Consider the following 7489-nt stretch of genomic DNA (forward strand, 5'->3'; position numbering starts at 1 on the left):
GGGGGTTTGGATGAACAGTTCCCGGTGGGGGTGGATGAACAGGACCCCGATCGTTCGAGCCAGTTGGGGCTGGATGAACAGGACCCCGTGGAGGGCAGGATGAACAGGACCACCCGTGGAGGGCAGGATGAACAGTAGACAGTGGAGGGTAGGATGAACAGTAGCCCGTGGAGGGGTGGTTGAACAGGAGCCCGTGGAGAGGGCTGGTTGAACAGTAGCCGGTGGAGTAGCGCGTGGTGGAGGCTGGATGAACAGGAGCCCGTGGATGAACAGTCGCAGGTGGAGGCTGGAGGAGGTCGACGGTGGATGAACAGTAGCCCGTGGAGGCTGGAGGGGGTCGACGGTGGAGATGAACAGTATCCCGTGGAGTCCCGTTTTGCGGTACGCCACACCCCTCCCGGTGAACAGGACCCCCTTTTCGACCGTAGCGCTCCAACACAAGTCCGTTTCCTCCATTTTGCGGTAGGCCACACCCCTCCCGATCAACAGGACCCCCGTTTCGACCGTAGGAGGTCCGTTTCCTCCGTTTTGCGGTACGCCAGACCCCTCTCGATGAACAGGATCCCGTTTCGAACGTGGCCGGTCGAACACAAGGCCGTTTCCTCCGTTCCGCGGTACGCCAGGCCTCGTTTCCATCGGCTGTTCCGTCCAAGCCCTCCCGATGAACACAACGACGTATTCCGTTCCGAGCCAGCCGGTTGGCTCCCCATGAACACGACGACGACGCTGTTTCTCCATTCCGACCCAGCCATGTACACGATCCATGGCCCTACGTACCCGCGAGTAGGCGTTCGAGACCCCGCCCGTATGTACGTATGTGGCCGTATTTACTTTCTTGCACCCTGGCCGCCGTACGTACGTGTACATGCTACGTGCGCGCCTCTACATCGACCAGTATGTACGTACACGTTTGCGACCAGAATGAGAACGCTACATACGCTTCGACCAGGTGGGTCCCGACTGTCAGGCACTTCCTCGCGTGTGAAGATGTAGCTGGTGGGTCCCAGCAGTGAGGGGGGAACATTTTTTTTGCGAAATACGGTGGCCCGTCCGGTGGGTCCCCGCTGTCAGGTGGAGGAATAATTATTTTGCGCGTAATAAGGAGGCACTTCCTTGCTGCGGCCGTGGACCCAGCTGTCAGCCTCTCCACGTACAGTACTCTTCCGATGGAAGCCGTTCCTTGACCACGTTGACCACGCCGCGATGAGAGCACCAGGGCGGTGGACGACGGCGAGGCCTAGGAAGGGGACGACGCGGAGCCGGGGAAGACGTGCAGTGGAAGCCCACGCGGAGAGGAGTACGAGGGTTCACTGGTTCGGCTGCGGTGTGAGGCTGCCATTGCCGCAGAATAACGGGGGGTGTGGGTGAGTAGAGGGATGGCTTGGCCAGCGGTGGGAGTAGTAGGGGGCGGTGAGGCCTCCGCCGCATCACATCCGGCCACGGGAGGCAGGAGCACGAGGCACGACCGGCGCTGCTTTGGGCGGCCGGAGCAAGAAGACCAGAGGTTGAAGAAGCACTACGGCCGTTGGATGGACATTGTACGGTCACTGGAGCTAGAATCGTGCATATTGACTAAGTTGACAAAGCCCTCCGTCCCCGTCAACTTAGTAGGCCCACAAGTCAGCCTGCCACTGTACCGGGTCCCAGCTAGCAGGGGGAGTATTCATTTTTTTGTGCGTAATAAGGAGGCACTTCCTTGCGTGCGAAGATATAGCTGGTGGGTCCAAGCTGTCAGCGGCGGTAACGTTTTTTTTTTGCGAAATACAGAGGCCCATTTGGTGGGTCCCAGATGTCAGTGGAGGAATCATTATTTTGCGCGTAATAAGGAGGCATTTCCTTGCGTGCGGCCGTGGACCCAACTGTCAGCCTCTCCACGTACAGTCCACTTCAGATGCATGTCGGTCATTGACCACGTTGACCAGGCCGCGCCGAGAGCACCAGGGCGGTGGACGACGACGAGGCCTAGGAAGGGAACGACACGGAGCCAGGGAAGACTCGGCAGTTGTTTCCCACGCGGAGCGGAGTACGATTGTACGAGGGTTTACTGATTCGTCTGCCGTCGCCGGATAATAATAGCAGGTGTGGGTGAGTAGAGGGATGGCTAGGCCAGCGATGGGAGTACGATGGGGCGGTGAGGCCTGCGCGGCAGCATAGCCGGCCGCGGGGAGGAGGGAGCAGGCAGTCCCGCCGGCGCTTGTTTGAGCGGCTGAAGCAGGAAGAGCAGAGATTGAAGAAGCACGACGGCCGTTGGATGGACATCCAACAGTCACTGCTTGTGCGTCAACCTTTTTTTAGGAAAGCCTCAAATCTGTGGAAAACATCATACAACCCATCTGCCATTATTTCTAATAATTTACAGCCCATTTGCTAATTCTTAAGGTTTTTTTGGAGCCCATATTCTTTTTGTTAGCATTACAGCCCATATTGTGGCCACGGTTAAAAAATTATATGAAATTTTGCATATTTCGGTGCGGTCCGAGCTGTTTTTAATCCCGAAATTTCGAGTCACATTCAAACTGATTTTAAAAATAAATGTATATCAATATAAAATCCAACAAATTGTCCACGCATAAAAATCAATGCAATTTAAAATCTCGTGAAAAAAAGAAATTTGAAACTAATTGCCGGTTTGATGTGTTTTAAAAATGTACAACCCATTTCTCATTACTGATAGGACGTTTTCTCGGCCAGCCGAATGAAGCTCTCCTCGTCTTGAAAGATTTGCAGCCCAACAGGCCTGACAAAGCGACTTACTTGGCAAATCACAAAAAACTGGGCTGTGGCCGTGGACCCAGCTGTCAGCCTATCCATGTACTGTACTCTTCCGATGGAAGTCGGTCGTTGACCACATTGACCACGCCGCGCCGAGAGCACCAAGGTGGTGGACGATGGCGAGGCCTAGGAAGGGGACGACGCGGAGTCGGGGAAGACGCAGCAGTGGATGCCCACGCGGAGAGGAGTACGAGGGTTCACTGGTTCGGCTGCGGTGTGAGGCTGCCGTCGCCGCAGAATAACAGGGGGTGTGGGTGAGTGGAGGGATGGCCTGGCCAGTGGTGGGAGTAGTATGGCGGCGGTGAGGCCTCCGCGGCAGCACAGCCGGCCACGGGAGGCTGGAGCAGGCGGCACGACCGGCGCTGCTTTGGGCGGCTGGAGCAAGAAGACCAGAGGTTGAAGAAGCATTATGGCCGTTGGATGGACATCGTATGGTCACTGGAGCTAGAATCGTTCATATTGACTAAGTTGACAAAGCCCTCTGTACCCATCAACTTAGTAGGCCCATAAGTCAGCCACCCACCATGGTGGGTCCCAGCTAGCAGGGGGTATTCATTTTTTATGCGTCATAAGGAGGCACTTCCTTGCGTGTGAAGATATAGCTGGTGGGTCCGACCTGTCAGCGGGGGTGGGGGGGATGTTTTTTCCGCGAAATACAGAAGCCCTTCCCGTGGGTCCTAGATGTCAGGTGGATGAATCATTATTTTGCGCGTAATAAGGAGGCATTTCCTTGCGTGCGGCCGTGGACCCAGCTGTCAGCCTCTCCACGTACAGTCCACTTCCGATGGATGTCGTTCATTGACCACGTTGACCAGGCCGCGCCGAGAGCACCAGGACGGTGGACGACGGCGAGGCCTAGGAAGGGAACGACACGGAGCCAGGGAAGACTCGTCGGCCGTCCCCGGAGAATGACAGCAGGTGTGGGTGAGTAGAGGGATGGCTAGGCCAGCGATGGGAGTACGATGGGGCGGTGAGGCCTGCGCGGCAGCATAGCCGGTCGCGGGAGGAGGGAGCAGGCAGTCCCGCCGGCGCTTGTTTGAGCGGCTGGAGCAGGAAAAACAGAGATTGAAGAAGCACGACAACCGTTGGATGGACATCCAACAGTCACTGCTCTTGTGTGCATTATTTCTAATAATGTACAACCCATTTGCTAATTCTTAAGAATTTTTTTGGAGCCCATCTTCTTTTTGTTAGCATTACACCCCATATTGTGGCCACGGTTAAAAAGTATACGAATTTTTTGCATATTTCGGTGCGGTCAACTGTTTTTAATCCCAAAATATAGATTCACAATCAAACTATTTTGAAAAATAATTTATATAAATATAAAATCCAAATAATTGTCCATGCATAAAAATCAATGGAATTTAAAATCTTGTAATGAAAAAAAATTGAAACTAATTCCCGGTTTGATGTGTTTCAAAAATGTACAGCCCATTTCTGGGCAAACGGAATAAAACCCTCTTTTCCTTTTGAAAGATTTGCAACCCATTAGAGCTGATAAAGCAAGTAGGCCTCGTTTGGGTATTTCTTAAAAAAATAGAACTGGGCTAGCCATTTTTAGCAAGAAAAAAACACAACTGGGCTCATGATGTGGTAAACATAAATAAAACCCTGGCTAGACGGGCCACAGCCCCCGCATAGCCCCGTTGTTACCCCGATCCGTCGCTAAAACTAGTATAAATAACTGGCTGGGATTTGTTAGTTGTTACAATATTTCACTCTTAATTAAACGACTGGCAAGCCATTTGCCTTGCTTCAAAGAAAATATGACAGTCACAACCGAGTTGAGAAGGGCAAGAACATCTAACTCCAGCTTACAAACTGTACAAAAGCACGAGGGTTAATTGTTCATCAGGTTTACAAAAAAAACCAGGTTGAAAAGGGCAACAACATCTAACTCCAGCACTGTTTTTGGCAGTCACAGTCAAATGGATCGGTCAGGTCCATAGAATGAACATCCTGGGTCGTAAAATTTATTGGATTATGACCACAATATGTTGTAAATAGAAGCTTGACACGTTCAGAAGCTCTTTTGCCCACCTGAAACTCCTTTTTTTGCTCTTCCACATACCCATCCGTCAAAACCATGCTGCTGATAAACTTAAGCCTGATGGACAATAGTAACCTCGCATTCAGCAGGAAGAATGTGACAAATCTAGTGTTTGCACGGTTGGCTACATATCCTTCTAGCGTTATTGTCTTCAATCGAATCTCACGAGAAGTGAGAAAATCCTGATGCTTACGAATCCACCGATTGGTTATAACTTTCTTACCCCGTCCTGTTGCCTAAATAGACATGAAGATTGAAAACAGTTAAGGTCTAAAAAAAGAGTGTCGAAAGAGCAACAACTGAACGGTTAATTCTAGTACACTATATCCGGGCTTCCAATGTGTGTGAAATTATCACCTTTATATACAACTTCTCCAGACATGGAAAGCATTGCAGCAAGCCAATAATCTTGTTCAGATCAAAACTATTCATTTGGATATATAAGATCTTGACAGAATCCAGCACCATTGATAGGCCATCCATGGAGAAAACTCTTCATTGAGCATAGAACATAATATTAGTACAAAATGTGTACTCCAAGATGACATATAACTTATGCGCAGAAATTTAAAATGCAGCTTATGGTTACAAGTGTAGATGATAATGTAAAGTACCTGAAGAACTGTGGAGCCAAACACCATATTGAAATGAGCACAGAGATCATGTATTACACCCAAGGTCTCCAGTTTAGGTGCAGAGAGGACGGTTATTTGCAACGGTGAATAACTAGAATCAATGATCAACCTTTGAAGTGAAGGGGCATCTTGGATGATGAGCTACCTTCCGTGAAAACAAATTCCAATTCTTACAAGGTTAGGCGACTTTATTTGGAGACAACCGATTCTAACTGTGAAAACAAGCACCAAGCACTCCAGGGCAGGGCAACTGGAGTGGATGATGTTGTGCAATGAGGCCTCCGATATACGAACCCGCACAAGTGAAAGTTTCTTCAGAAATGGGAGTCGAAGGTTTAGTACCAGATTGTCTGGTAGGTCGCATAGCGCAAAGGTGGCGGTGTGGAGAGAGGAGGAAAACCGCGAGATGGACATCGGTGCTGAGGGCACAGGTAGATGGCGTTCGGTATCTGGTAGGTGATTTCCAGGGGAATAGTAGAACTCAACCAGCTGTAGTTCTGTGAATTCAGGGGATTTCAGCCAGGCGTCCACCTTGCAGGGCATGGTATGCTTGCTCAGGTAGCATGACGGGATGCAGAGGCTTTGAACGGAGCCCTGGTGGGAGGAGATGATGGCTCTGGGGATTTCAAAATCATTGAAGAGAGATAGCTGACGACAGTCGAGATTAAGGGGCACAGCGCGCCGTAGAGGGAGCCACCGAATTGAGAGGACTTGGGTGCGGCAGCAATCCTTGGTGGGGAGAAGCGAGATGATCTCCCCAAGGACGGTGTCCGGGAGATCGCTGATGCGGTCCACCCGAGATTCTACGGGTTCCTGGGATCCGGTGGAGGCGGGGTCACCGCTTCTCCCCGCGCTGCCGGGTGCGGGATCTACAACAGGCGTCGCCGCTGGCGGGAGCCTCATCTTCTTGGCACTAGGGTCAGCTGACTCCATTTTCCTCGAGGGCGTCGCGTCGCGCTCACGGATTTGAGCAGAGTAACGAATGACGAGCCTAGTTGTAGTGCGAGTGAAGAAGAAGGGGAGCTGGGGGTTTTTCTGTAGTAGTGAGGAAGAAGGGGAGTTGGGGTTTTCTGTAGGAGTGAGGTGAGGAATTTGGGGGTACGAGTGGAGCAAGCTGACGTGAGGTCGGTGGGAGTGAGGAGGAAGAAGAACACCCAGGTTTTTTGGGGGGTGGTGTGCTGGGTGTGGGTAGCGCCTCTCATTCAGTAAATATATGGACTTTTGAATTGATTTTACTATTCACTAGGGTGGATGGGCTGTTTTGTCTTGGGCCCAGAGAAACAATTACTACTAGTACAGTGGAGACACTCTACAGCTACCCAAAAAAACAATTACTACTAGTACAGTGGATACAATACCGCTTCTGGCTCCTCCTAGGTCATCGAAACGTCTCCCTCTACTGAATACCGTTATACTTTTGTTCATCGACATGCGGGCCATGCAGCGCGCGGGCCCAAATGCCATCCACCAAATTAGAAGGCAGTATGCAGGCGGAGAGTCACCCCGGTCGTAGCGCGGCAATAACGAGCCGTAGTATCACAAAACCCCACCTCCCCGCCGTCTAAGTTTGACGGACAAAGCAACCATCATTTCACTCTTTGCTGAATCCCCTTCTCCCTCCCCGTCTTCAAGAAAGGCAACACTCGCATCTGCCACTGTTCTTCTCTCCCAACGAAGGGAAGGTAAGCGGATCCGTGATGTTGGTATATTTTTGTTCAAAAAAAAAACTTTTGCAAAGCAGTAACCGATCCTCACTCTCTTTTTTGTTTCATTGTCATTGCGATTGTGTTTTCCTTTCAGTGGTCTCCTAGTATTCGTCAGTTTCATGATGGACCAAGGAGAACCAGGCAAAGATCTGCCGATATTGGAGAAGACGCGGGAGGCTGATCCCCACGAGACAGAGAGCTCCAAGAAGATGGAGGCAGCCACCGAGCCAACCCTAGATACGCTCACGGCCACTACTGAGATGGTCAACGCCCCGTTTGAGGTTACAGCCCCCGTGGCACTGCAGGAGCAGTTTTCCCCCTTC

This window comes from Triticum aestivum, chromosome 5D, assembly GCF_018294505.1.
Source record: "Triticum aestivum cultivar Chinese Spring chromosome 5D, IWGSC CS RefSeq v2.1, whole genome shotgun sequence".
In the NCBI taxonomy this organism is placed as follows: Eukaryota; Viridiplantae; Streptophyta; class Magnoliopsida; order Poales; family Poaceae; genus Triticum; species Triticum aestivum.